Source organism: Lactuca saligna, chromosome 3, assembly GCF_052625555.1.
Source record: "Lactuca saligna cultivar CGN05327 chromosome 3, ASM5262555v1, whole genome shotgun sequence".
NCBI lineage: Eukaryota > Viridiplantae > Streptophyta > Magnoliopsida > Asterales > Asteraceae > Lactuca > Lactuca saligna.
Window position 1 is genome coordinate 96,912,936 of NC_136419.1, and position 14,224 is coordinate 96,927,159.

Consider the following 14,224-nt stretch of genomic DNA (forward strand, 5'->3'; position numbering starts at 1 on the left):
TATGGTAAGTTTATGAGTTATCCCTTTGCTACAGACTTCATGTTGAACATGAGATGCGGATTGCAATCAATTAGTTGTTAAACTTTTGGTAAGGTGCCTTAGATGTCTAACTCTCAACACATAAGAGGAACAAATCCTATCTTGACTACATAATCCTCTTGCATAATTCACACCATACCTGAAAATGGATTTTAAAACTCCCCGGTTAAGGAACAACATTTTACCATTACAAATCATAGTACTCCTTACACTTAAGTCCCACTATGTATCTCAGGTGTTAAGGATACAAAGATAGTACCTTTTAATCAAGTATCATTCACGATTGCGATCCATGAAATGGTCTTGATGCGAATCAATTCAATACTAGTTCTCTGACAAGTACCTATGAAACTTGGTAATAACCACTTGCCTAGTTTCATATAGTGAGAGTCAATCAATCTAATTCATATTAGTCTTACTTCATAATTTCTCCCACAATTATAACCGACTATGAACTTTTAGAATAATAATTATTCATCGATTTAACATGTTAATTTAGATCAGAACAAGTATTAATGTGATGACTATATCCTAATATATCATAACATTACCTAATAGTTGTTGTTGTTATAATGTTCCAATATCCAAATACTAAATCCATATCAAGAATAATAAATTTTTATAGTTGAAGTGTAACCATTCATACTTGGCTCAAAATAATGACTTTATTAAGTGATATGTCAGAATTTAATTTGTGTGAAGTCTATGAATACTATCATCTTCATACTTAACTTTACTCTAGGTATAGCTAAATATCTTGGAGATATGATTGGTGTTCTTTCGTGACATAGAGTATCTTAGCTTGATTAAGATCCTCAAATGGCAGAAATCAACATAGTTTTTCAATGATCTCATTCATCCAATCATATTTGAATTCAACTTCTAAAGTAGTGTAGTCTTATTTTGTAGTAGATTGTGTCATTATGTTTTGCTTGGACCATATTACAACAAGACTTACCCTTCATTCCATAATGAAGTCAAAATCCAATTATAATTCATAATTGTTTGGATCTATTTAGAAATTAACATCTTGTGTAGCTCTTTCCATAAAGATCCTTTCTAAACAGATTGTCTTATATGCATTCTCTTAGTTCTTCTAAAGTACTCTTAGAATGCTCTCATAGTCAACCAGTGACATAACCATCTATTCAATTAGTATTGTATGACATGTTTACATCATGATCAAACGCCATGTCCTATGCATACTATGGTGTAAATGATGAATTCATTTGCCAAGTAAATAGAATATAAATCTTTTCATCTAATTCAAACCTATGAGCTATGTACTTTTGAGGCTACATAAAATGCAATCATCATTGAGATGTTTGCTATAGGGTCAAAAGTACATAGCTCACAAGTGTATCTCAAGCTCTACACATTTGTTAGGATAACATGGATTAAGAAAAACCTCTAGGCTAATCTATATAGATATCTTCCAGTAGATGTCTATTAAGAAAATCGGTCTTTCTTGAAATCGATTTACTATATCTCATATTAAGAATATGAATTTATAGCAAATAATATCATTTTTAATCTAATCATAGCTACTTGTGAAAAAGGTTTGATCACAGTCAATGTCATGAGTATGATGAGGACCATAGTCAATGACATGAGTAAGAGTGAATCCTTTTATGACAAGTCTTGCTTTAAATGTGTATGGTTATACATGTAATTTATTCTTTCTAGAAGAATTATTTACTCCTTCTAGCCTTGCTATAGGGATAAATTTTAATCAAGCCTATACTTGATCTGATACATGGATTACATCTCATGTTCATGACTCTAAGTCATTTATCAGATTCGAGATCCAACACAACATCTTGGTATTTGATGGATTTTCCAGAAACCATCAATAAAAGCTCAGCAATGAGAGATTCCACATTTCTCAAGTCATAGATGAATTCTACCATTAATGAGAGTAATTTGTGTTTGTGAATAGATATTATTCAATTTTAACAATTCTTGTTAAAACTAGTGCCAAATAGTACTACATATGGTTATAGTTCTTGAGCTGCTTCAAGTTCCATGTACCTACCACTCGCTTTGTCATTAGAAGTTTGCTTTCTACTAACTTAGCTTTCATAAGAGTAAGGTGGACTTATTCTTGGTGGGTTTGCATATAATAATCTAAGCCATATTTAGAGTATTATACAAATATGTACTTAGTAGATTTTGGGTTTACAAGCTTTAGTCCAACATCGGCTTCAAATCCATAAAAAATTAAGTAAGATAAGAATGGAGCCTCTCCATACTTAATCACAAAGTGTTTAATCTACTTATTAGTTGGTATTTATATTCAAGATACAATTAATAGTGATTGAAGTATTATCCTAAAAATATTAAAGGAGGATATTTTTATCGATTAGAAAGTAAATCACACAAAGTAAGATTTGATTCATCATTTATTATCATTGAGGACTTAGATGGTTCTTACTGGTTTATATCTCAACTTTTGAAAACTTCAACTAAGATTTCATAATTATGCTTTACCACATAAAATATAATTAAAACTACTGTAGTTGTTAATAAAGTTGATTTGGTATCTTATGCTTAATCTCAGACATTCATTAGAAAGGAAGTCATACACCATAATGTATAGTTCCTAAATTATTTTCTCTAAACCTCAGTGAAAATATAATTAGGAATCCTTTACATATAAATAGGTTTCACATATGTCAAATAATATACACTATTTTCCTTCAAAGATCCATTTCTTGATGTTTGAATATGTGAATGCCATTTATATAATAAAGATAACAATTTCAAAGATGAGTTTGACTTGAAACAAGTTTAAGTCAATAGTGCTTGCATATAGAACTTAATTTTATTTATGAAATATTGATATTTACTTCACAACTCTATTAAGAGATCTAGTCTCATAAATAGAAGTTAATCATTTCAGAATATGAATATTATCGTTATGAAAAACGATTAAGTAAATTATCCAACATTTGAATAAAATAACGGAGACATAAATTTAGACATGATAAAATAAAACATACAATTTGTACCAAAACAAATATTGTTTTACATTACAAGTAATTTATGATCTAAGCATAAATAATAAACTAAACTCTGACAGTTTAGTTCCAACTTGATTGTGCGTAGCTGGTACACTTCAATAAATATTTACAATCCATTTACATATATTGTATTAACATTTAAGTACCAAGTACCTAAATGTTATATAAAAAGCATAAGTTCTATCTATTAAATACATGAGGTACTAGTCTCTTCCAGACTTTCTTTCCAAATAAGAGGAGTAAATCCACTTCCAGTGTCTAGTCTCTTCACAAAAGAAACAAGATCCATCTATGCGCGCTTTAACAGATTTCTTGGGCTTAAAGGTGTTAAGTCCATAAAACATGGGTATCTTAGATTACGAAAGGTGATTCTTTTAGCCATACATCATTCTAATGTTTAAACTAGCTTTAAATAAAATATCATTGTATTTATTGGAATATTTCTTAACCTGTTATATCATCACATACATGTTTAAATTATCCAAGACTTCCTATAAGTCATGAATAACTATTCCTAGCTTGATGTTAGAAACATATTAAGCATCACAGTGATGCCGTTACTAGGTATCATCTTCAGGTTTATTTGGTCAAAGAAAGTAGTTTAGGACTAGGACCCTTAAGTGTATACAATTTCCTATCTCTTACGAGAATGTGTCTTAAGACATAAACCCATTCATTGAAGTTGTATCTTTTGAATGTTATTGTATCATTAAGTCATTAAAGAAAATGACAATTCATGATAATGAGAATGAATTATAAAACTAAAAAACTCTAACAAAATTCATTTAGTATTTTCAATATTTAATATTCAATAATCAAAACTCTTTTAGTTTCTAAAAAACAATAATTAAAAGTCTAAGATCCAAGTTGCAAAACAAATAAATGGTTTGGTATCCTTTATCCCATCCATTTAATTCAACCCGGTAGATATCGATTATCAATTATATCTTGCTATATAATTCCTAGATGTCACACCCCGCTAAAGCGGAAACTCGAGGAGTGGCAGTACAAAGGGTTTCATAGCAAAAGTTTAAAGACAACATCAACCATAGTATTAAAAACCATTACAAATTTACAACAGGTTTGAACAACTTTTAAAAGAAATTACAATGAAAATAGAAATACAACACATGCGAATGCTCCTAAAATTGAAGTGTCCCTAAGTGCCACTTACTCGATGATTCATGAAAAAGCATGTAAAACGAGCGTCAACTATAAAAATAGTTGGTGAGTACTCACAAGTTTAACGAAATAATATTGGTTCATGAGTTGAAATCAAAGTTTTGATTAAAGTTTCCAATAATAAAAGTATATTGCTAAAAGGAGTAAATAAGTGTGTAAACACAGTTCGTTGTCATCATGAGAAATAAAGTATGTTTCCCGAATAAGATGCAACATTCATATTTTCATGGAAGATAGAGTTCGTTACTCAAACGAGTAAAACAAGTTTCATTGCTAAAATGAGCTGTCAATTTCGTTGCTACAAGGAGCAAACAATTTCATTGCTAAAACATGTATATAAGTTTCCAGTAGTAAAAGTTCGTTGTTGTAATGAGAAATAGAGTCCATTGCTATAATGAGAAGCAAAGTTCATTGCTATAATGAGAAACAAAGTTTATTGCTATAATGAGAAACAAGTTTCGTTGCTAAAATAAGTATTCAAGTTTCATTGCTAAAATAAGTATAAAAGTGTCATTGCTAACATGGGAATACAAGTTTCGTATGTGTATAAAGAATAGTACGTGCATCAAGTTTCCATTCATGAGTTCACAACCCAAGCCTAATCACCGAATCGTGCCCTATTGACTACTATGTGTATCGCAAACATAGTGTATAAAATGGTAAAATGCACTCAAGTGAATCGTGCGAGTGAGGAGTTGTCTACCTCTTGATAGCGCTATCCATAATAACCATAGGCTTAGAAGAGTTAATGAGTTGTATCTAGAGATTCCACGGACTTAACCGCGATACCGTCCTCATGAATTAAAGTAACATACACATACATACGAAATATAGCAACCAAGTTTCATACAAGTCAAAATAAATACAACGAACATAAAAAGTTTAGGACATGCTTTTCCACCCCAAAACATAAAAACCGAAAAATAGGGGAGTACGTGAATACTCACAATGTGCATTGAGATGATGCAAATGGTGCCTTGACTACGCTCCACTCGTATCACTATCGATTCCTACAATAATGGTATTCGCTAGTGAGTCTCTAATCGAAATCTAACACTAGTATACATGGTACTACAATAGAATTATGCCAATATTGTGTCAAAATTTAATATCGATAAGTTACAAACATTTTTCTGTGAAAATTAAGTTTCAAAGAATCAATTGTTATATAACAATTTAAGTGGAAAATTTCCATTATTGAAATGTTAATATTTAACATTTTAGAGGTGTTCCAATGATTAAATATTCATAACTAAATCAATTTAATTCTAAAATATCCCAAACTTTGCATTTCAGTTTTAATTGAAGTCAGAGACTTCAAGATAAATTTTCTTGAATTTTTGATTTGTCTAACTATTTTTCACCATTTTAGTTTCTTGAATAACCATAAATTCATAAAAAATAGCACTGAGTTAAGAAAATTCCCCAAACTTTTTATATTACTGTTATTAAACACTACTAAGCTGGGAAAAATATAAAAATGGATTTCCAATATGTTTAATTATATTTTATGATTTTTGAGCATTTATTCCAATAAAAATTGAAATAAATAGAAAACAGTTTCCAAAATTAACCAAACTTTTTATTTAACTGTTATTATACATAGCTAGGCTTGGACAAATATAAAAGATATTTTTCAGTGGGTATTTCTATTTTTCCTTGTTTTATTCCTTTAAATAATCATTAATTGAAGAAATAATATTAAACAGTTAAAATAAATTACCAAAAATTTTGTAACATTATTTACAGTATAAATAACCTGGGAAAAATATCAAAAGTGGTTTTCATAATGTGTAATCTGGTTTTGAGTATTTATGTGTATTTAAGTGTATTTAAGTGTAATTAACTTTAGAAAATAAGAGAAAAATAGTTTACAGTAGAGAAAAATCCTCAAAATGTTTATGTAACCTCCTACTGTATAATATGATATCCTGGTAAATTTTCATGAATTTTGGATAATCAGAACTATTTTTCCGATTTTTAGACCATTATAATTACCAAAAATTGGGAAAAATAGTAAGACATGATGAAAAATCTTGAAATTATTTTCTGAAGTCACTCATCACAGTTAAGGTATGCGAAAATTGTTATATACAATTTTCACATTCTCTAAAGTGGTTTTGTAATTTATCATTCCCTAAACAAAAGAAAATTAGAAATCGTATTAAACAGTAACAAAAATTGCTTAAATTTGGTGAGGGGTCATTATTCGCCATAAGGATCATCTATGAATTTATTTAGGATTTTTAGACCTCTGGAAGTATTTTATATGATTTATACCCTTGGTTTTAGCAATAATTTTAATAAATCAAAGAAATAATAAAAGCTTTTGAAATTTTCCAGATTATTTCATGCATGAAAGGGCTTTCAAAATGAAAAATGTCAAAAATGTATTCAGAAAAGAAATGAGAGTAATGAATCCAAACAATTTAAGAAAAGTTGCATGCAATAATGCATGAAGTGTAGATGTAGCTGAAGTCTATGAATTTGTGTAGCCCATTCAGTGAGGTTTTAAGCCACGAAATTTCAACCATCATTCACTAGATATGTTAAGTTTTTAAGGTATTTTTCCTCAGATTTATGGTTGGGTTTAAGGCCATTGATCATGCAAGACAAAAATAGAGATCACTGAAAAAGAGCTGTATGCGCAATCATTTTGTAAAAATTGCCAAAAATCGGATATTTAATATTTTACAGTGAGACCAGTTGGGTTTGATATTTAACTCGTGGAACTATCCAATACAAAAAGCATATCATGATTTGGTTAAGAAATGACCGAGTTATGGCTGTTCAAAGTCGAACAAAGTAATCTGGCAGATTGCATGTTTGTTTGTGTGCATCATTAGGGTATTTCAACAAGAACATCATGCATGCCTTTGGTAAGGTCCGATTCCTAACACATGCATGGAATGAATGAGCATCCAAGATATACTAGAAATGGTTTAAATGCTTTAGGAAATGCATGAACACAAAAGAAATGGAGAAGAACATGAAATATTAGGTTTTGATGTCACATGATCATATGTGCATCTTTTTCACTCCTTGCATGGGTTTGATCCCGAATTTTCACCATCTCTAACACATGCATTGTGTTATGGTGAGAATCTACAAACCACAAGGGAAAAATAAAGATTTCTAGCCATGGAATGGCATAGAATCCGAAAAGAAGAGAAAACTAAGAAGGAAAAGAAGTAAAATCATGTAACTATGGAAGAAGATGATGTTGTTTACCTTTGTTATGATCTTGAGGGAAGTAAGAACACTTCAAGGGCTTCACAATCTCGAAATTTTTCAGAGGAATGAGAGGATTTTCGTGAGTTTAGAGAGAGGGAAGAAGATAGTGAAGTGTATGAAGAGTGGAGTGTAAGAGAGTGAAGAAAGAAGAGGTGGAGTGAAGGTTTTGACTTAATGATTGTGTTTTGGGAAGAGAGAGTGTATGGGGAGAGGGAGTCCGACTTTGAAGTTGAGAGAAGGTCTCCTTCTCTTAAATTTTATAAAATTATAACTTTATTTTATAAAAATATCAAGTTTTTATAAAATATACACCTTATTTTAATTTTCATTCACAAAACCTTGATTTTTTTGCATAGAAATAAGGTTAAATACTAATGACTTAAATTTTATTTTTCTTAATTTCACTCTCATGATTTTTTTTATTATCATAAGATCATATTATAAGTTTCATAATTATTTTTATAGAAATTTTTAAGGTTAAAGTTTATAAATATGAGTTTTTAGGGCATTTAGGGTTTTTGAAGTTTAATAAACTTTGAATATCAAAATAAATTGAATATTGAGACTTCAAATTATCTTATGGTATTATAACTCTTTTATAGTTATAAATAATGTTTATAATTTATTTTTATCGGTTTATTGGCATTCTATGTAGTGATTCCGAGATTCAAGGGAAATTGAGGAATCAAGTATACTAGTCCTAGTCTTCAACTTTGACTTAAGTTTCTATGAGACTTTGAACTCACTTATACTTCTAGGTCAAGTGCATGATGTGTGTATATGATTCATGAAATGTTGTTCGAGTCAAAGAGTAACCCGAATATGGATAGTCACTACAGTTAAGTAGTTGTAGAATTCACATACCAATGTGAAATCCAAGCACATTATCCATTGTCTCTATCTGTTTCCAAGATTCCACTAGGTTATAACTTAGCTTCTAGTTACTAAGTCTAATATGTGTAGTGCCTATATGTGTAACTAAGTTTATTCAAATCTAGAACTAATTCGAATTTTGACGGTTGTCACACTAGATTTATGGGATTGCTAATAATAAATTTAATTAGACATGTTTGATCTCATATATGCCTCGAAACTCTCTTGCTTAGGTATCCTTTATCACAAACGATTTCCGATCAAATTGCCAAATTTGAAAAACTTGTGTAATCGGCCTATAACTTGGTTATAGAAATCGCGAAGACACCCAGACCATCAAAAGACAACACTAAGCGGTTAGGTATCCTTTATCCCACTAGTGCATACAAGAGACGTGCAGGTGTTTTTTTTAAAAGGATTGCATAACTTTGAGGTTTGTAAAAAGGGTTTTTATACGTTTTATAATTATAGTATAAAAACATATGATATCATGGTATTACATGCATATAATAAACTATCGTATCATTTTTCAAAAGAAAATTTCATTTTTAAAGGTTCAATATAAAAAGCTAGTTTTTTTATATAATTTGACACAATTCAATTTTAATAACCAGTGTTAATTTTGAGTGCATTTGAACCTTTTATATATTTAATAAAACTTCATTTTATTACTCATATATATAGAGTTTGTATAACTTACAAAAATCATCATTTTAAAACTTATAATGAAGTATTTCAAAATTTGTCGTTATTAACGATTTTATAAACCCAAGTTTTATTTTAAAATTAATAACTTGTTACTTCTTATGTTTAATTTTGAAAAACCAAAAATCCATGTGATTTTTATTTTTCCAAAATTATTTAGCATGTGAAAAACTAATTTTATCAACCACACAAAATAATGCATAAAAAATATGTGCATAAATATAACCAATTAATGATATTTTTTGAGCCAGCACAAAAATTCTAAGTCCATTCCTAAAGGTACATTTAAGGAGACAAAAAATATTTTGTAATGTTATTGAAGAAGTTCCCAATTGAGTAAACACTAATTGCTTGCGAAAGATTTGAAAATCTTCTTTAAATGAAAGACCGCACCTTTCATGACACCTTTCAGAAAGTGTCATTTCTGCCCAGCACATGTTGAATTCGAAAATTTTGCTTATGTCTTAAAAAAAAATGGTTCAAACTTCATTTTATTATTACTTCTTTGTACAAATAAATTATTTCTAAAAACTAATATACTACTTTACAAAAAAAAAAACTAATATATTTAATTTATTACATATCATATGAATAAATAAATTATTAAAACCATTTTATAACAAAAATAACTAACACAACAACATAACAACACATTAGTCGTTGGTTAGTTTACCCACATCATATACATCAACATACACATCAACCAACCTTTGTTTTTCTAAGAAAACTTTAGATGACAAAAGTTGGATAAAACTTTTGTCACATAAAAAAATAACAATTATAAAGTTGTCATAGAAAATATGTATGAACTTATTTTTATACAAAAACAAGTTATCCATATTCTCCAAAAACTATGATTTTCAAAAGTCAAAAAATCTAACCAAACTTGCAAGATGTCTCATATACCAATTATTGGGTTTTAGTTCAAAAATAGTTTCATAAACTTGAAAAATATGGCAAAGGAAGACTTTAATTTTTGAAAAAACATAAAAATTTTATACCCACCAAGGATCTTCTTGAAAGTTATATAAAGATTAAAATACCAACCAAAGAAGAGGTGAAGAAATAGCAACCTTTGTAGTTTTTTGGGTCCTCTTTAGGAGGCTTGGAAGTTGATGAAGAATGTGGAACCTTTGAGACACAATCAATTACTCAACTTGATGTAGATGCTAATCCTAAACTCTTAAACCCTTAAGCTTGAAGTTCATAACCAAAGTATGAACTTCAAGAGAGTTAATACAAGTAACTTATAAGCTTCAAACACTTTTGCAAGAGAAGAGTGAGAGAGATAAGAAAGATTTCGGCCATTTCATTAAGCATAAAAATGAATCACTTATCTTAATCAAGCTCCTTATTTATATGTATAATGCGAAGGTATTAACCATTAGATACTTCCACTTTATACAAGCTTGTCCCCTAAAGCATACATGTCTCCCTGTGCTTTTAAGGCATGCCTTCTTTTCATTATTATATGTAAAAGCCCATGACTTGCATCATAGAAGCGTGCTTATGTTTTTTTATAATAAAAATAAGTTAAACTTGGTAAATTTTATAAACTCTTTTATAAAATATAAACCTTAACTTTTTGGTAAAACACAAAAAGTCCTTATGGTCCAAAATGTTGTATGTGACTTATTAGTTCATACTATATGAAATAATATAATGTTACTTGATAATCAAAATTATTATTTCCATGAAACTAATAATATCCAATTTAATTATAAGAGTTTTATTGAATATTTATTAAAATCAATTTCTAATAAATAATTAATTATATCCCGTTGTTGTTAATGTAACCCATTAGTATCATATGCTATTTAGTAATATCACTTTAATATGACTCTTGAGCATACTAGGCCCTTCAAAATGGTTGTCTTGTTTCTTGTCAAAGGTGTTTGGGACTCTACATGTTGCATCTCCTACACCTTGTTAAGCTTTAGAAGGTATAAAGCTTCCACCTTTATCATTTATAATTTCCATTCCATGCTTTATAGCCCTTTGAGTCCTTTACAATCATGTTCTTGGATTTTTGAGCAACTTCATAAACTTAGGCGTGATTGATGACCATGGATGGACTAGATCTAATGGAAAAATGTTAACTTATGGTTCCCTTTGAATCATGCATAATTTTTGGTCATTATGAGTTCTTAATGGAGTTAGGGTTTGTGTTTGGGACTTGGATTGATTGTGTAATGGATAAAGTTAAGAAATTTATCCATTATGTCCCTTAAGAGCTGTAGATCCAATATTTTGAACTATAGACATTGTGGATTAAGTACTTAATAGAGTAATCTGTTTGGACGTAAACTTTGCATGGCGAATGCTTTGCCACGACATTAGGTAGTTGGTGTTGGATGTACTATCACTAAGGTTGTTATTGAGCGTCTACTACTTAGCTTATGTAAGTTTCCTCAATATAGTAAGAGTTACATTGTATATCCTTACATGATAGGATTTAGAGGAGTAATGGTATGATGGTTAGAGTATTGATAGGAATTGTGATCGTCAAAGTGAATGTCGAAGGAGTTATATGTATTCATATAAGATATCCTATGAACTCCCTATCTAGGCTTTCTTGCATGTTCCTTGTTTGGTTGTGGCTTTAGAGTAAGGTCATCTATTTTACTGTCTATCTTATCTATAATTACATACAACTGTGCATTCATTTGGGTGATCTTCTAATTGTAGCATAGAGTTTAGTATGAGCCCTATATATGATGTGAACGTTTGGTGGTGAGCTGTTAGACAAGTAGACTATTTAGAAAATGGTCTATAGTGTGAGCCCTCTATATATGTTGACGTAACTTGTGGGTAGTTGAGGGCAATCATGCTTTGTGCGGTAGGCCAAGATTCACGGGATTACCAACATTATGTTGAAGGCCACGGGCGAACCAACTTTATGTTGTAACCGAGAGGGGCAGACCAGTCGTGGACTATGTCAAATGTTTATATACTTGTATGTATATTGTGGAGTATTCTATTTTTTGAAACTCACTAAGCTTTGTCGTACAGTTATGGATTAAATATTTTAGGTACTTGAGATGATCATCGTAAGGCAAAGGTATTATTGTACACACACATCAGCAACATTCGTATTTTGTTATTCCAGATTTGTATACATACTCTATTTATGGGATGTGAACTTTTGGTACAAAACGGTTTTATGATGTTTCATGAAAATGGGTTCTTGTATTTAAGATAAAATCGAAAGTTTTGTTGTGAATATTAGGACATTACATAGGGGATGAGAATTTTGATTTATTTCATGAAATTCTTAATCACAACCACCATTATCTTACTATCTGAGCTCTTTTGATAAATAAGTGTGGGTGGATGAATCAAGGATGGTTAAAGAGGAGTGTAAATAATTTTAGATAGTAGGGGTGGAGGCCGATTACCAGCCATCAAGTTTTATATGTATCTCTGAGGAATTTACTCCAGTCTTTGCATGTCCTTTTTTCTATGGATGATATTACATGTATGGTATTCGATTATGGAGGTGATCAGCGACATGGTTAATTGGCCAATATCTAATAGGATTGGTGTAATGTTTAATAGTGAAATTTTACGATCTTCAAGGTTGATTTTGAGAAAGTTATGATTTGCTTTGTCAAGATTATCTCCTTGAGATTCTATAGATTATTAGAGGACATGTGAGATTACTTAAGTCTATTTATGGGAAGCTCGGGGAGTTATTCTATGTCGATTTTTGTGGGTATGAAGATATAATGCTAATGAAGGTGGAGTCCTAGTGAGCTAGGTTTTAATGGGTTGCCGATCTTAGGAAAAAGAAGATGCATTGGGTGAGGTGGGACATAGTTTTAGCAAGCCGAGTGATGGAGGCATGCATACCTGTATCCTTTTTCTTTTATTAGGTTAATGCTTTTTAAATGAAGGTAAAGATTCTTTCATGGCCTGGATATGTTATGGGTTAGAGTCACAAATATTATGTATGGTTTAGATGTGATATGTGGGTTGTTTATTCCCTCGAGCTCCTATGAAGGTACTTATACCTTTGTAATGATATTATTCGTTTATTTAGGCTAGTTGTGTGATAGAGGGATTCATTTGGAATGATTTTATCCCGATCCAGGTTGGTGATGGGGATTCCATAGACTTGTGGCATTTTGTTTGTATTGATGGGTGTCCTCTATCCTCTTTTATCCATTGGGTTTTTTCGCTCCGGGTCTTTGTCGCAAAGTGTCAATCTGGTAGACCGGGAAGATAGGTTGGGTTGGATGCTTAATGACTCATACTGTTTTTTAGTGTTGTCGGATCAAGCACTTAAATAGCCGTATCTTGGCGCTAAGGGACATAATCTAGGTGAATAATTGGGTTCCCATCAAGTTGATTATCCTTATAAGGTGTATGAGTGTGTAGAGCATTCCGACTAAAAAGCGACTTTCGGCTAGAGGTATTGATGTAGATTTGATCATATGTCCTTGTTGCTTGACTACAATCGAGACATATGCACATGTGTTCTCTAGATGCTCTTTTTTAGTGGATTTGTTAAATCATCTTTGCCTTTGATAGGAGTGAAGTTATGTCTCCTATTACTCTTTAGTTTCTCTTTATCTCAATGGATACAGTTTAGTTGCTAGATGGTTAACGAAAACCCTTTAATCATTACTTCCTTCTATAGCTTATGGACTTTTTAGAACTCTAATCATTTGGAATGAACATGATTAATACCTTAATTGAGTGGGTCAATATCAGGGGCGGCTCAACAAGTTTGGGGGCTCTAAGAGAACCAAACATTTGGGGCCCTTTAGCTTTACTATACTTAGTGTTATGTATTAAATCTTATTAAATGTTGATCTTTTGGAAATTTAAAATCATAAATCTAAATAGGACCTTTTTCTACAATTTAATCTCTTAAATTAGTATGCATGAATATGTTTTTGTTCTGTCATACTTGAAGATACTCACATGTTATATGATTCAAACCAAAGCTCAAATCTGGAAAACTGAAAAAAAAAAAAAAATACCATTTAAGTGAAAACTAATTTTTTTTTTGAAAATAGAGAAAACGAAATTGAGAATACATTTATTCTGTAATCTCTTGTAAACTTGTAATCAATGAACACAATTCACAATTTACAAGGTAATAAAGTATAACTGAAATTATAAAATATCATTGCGTTGGAACAGTAAACTTTTAGTTTGAG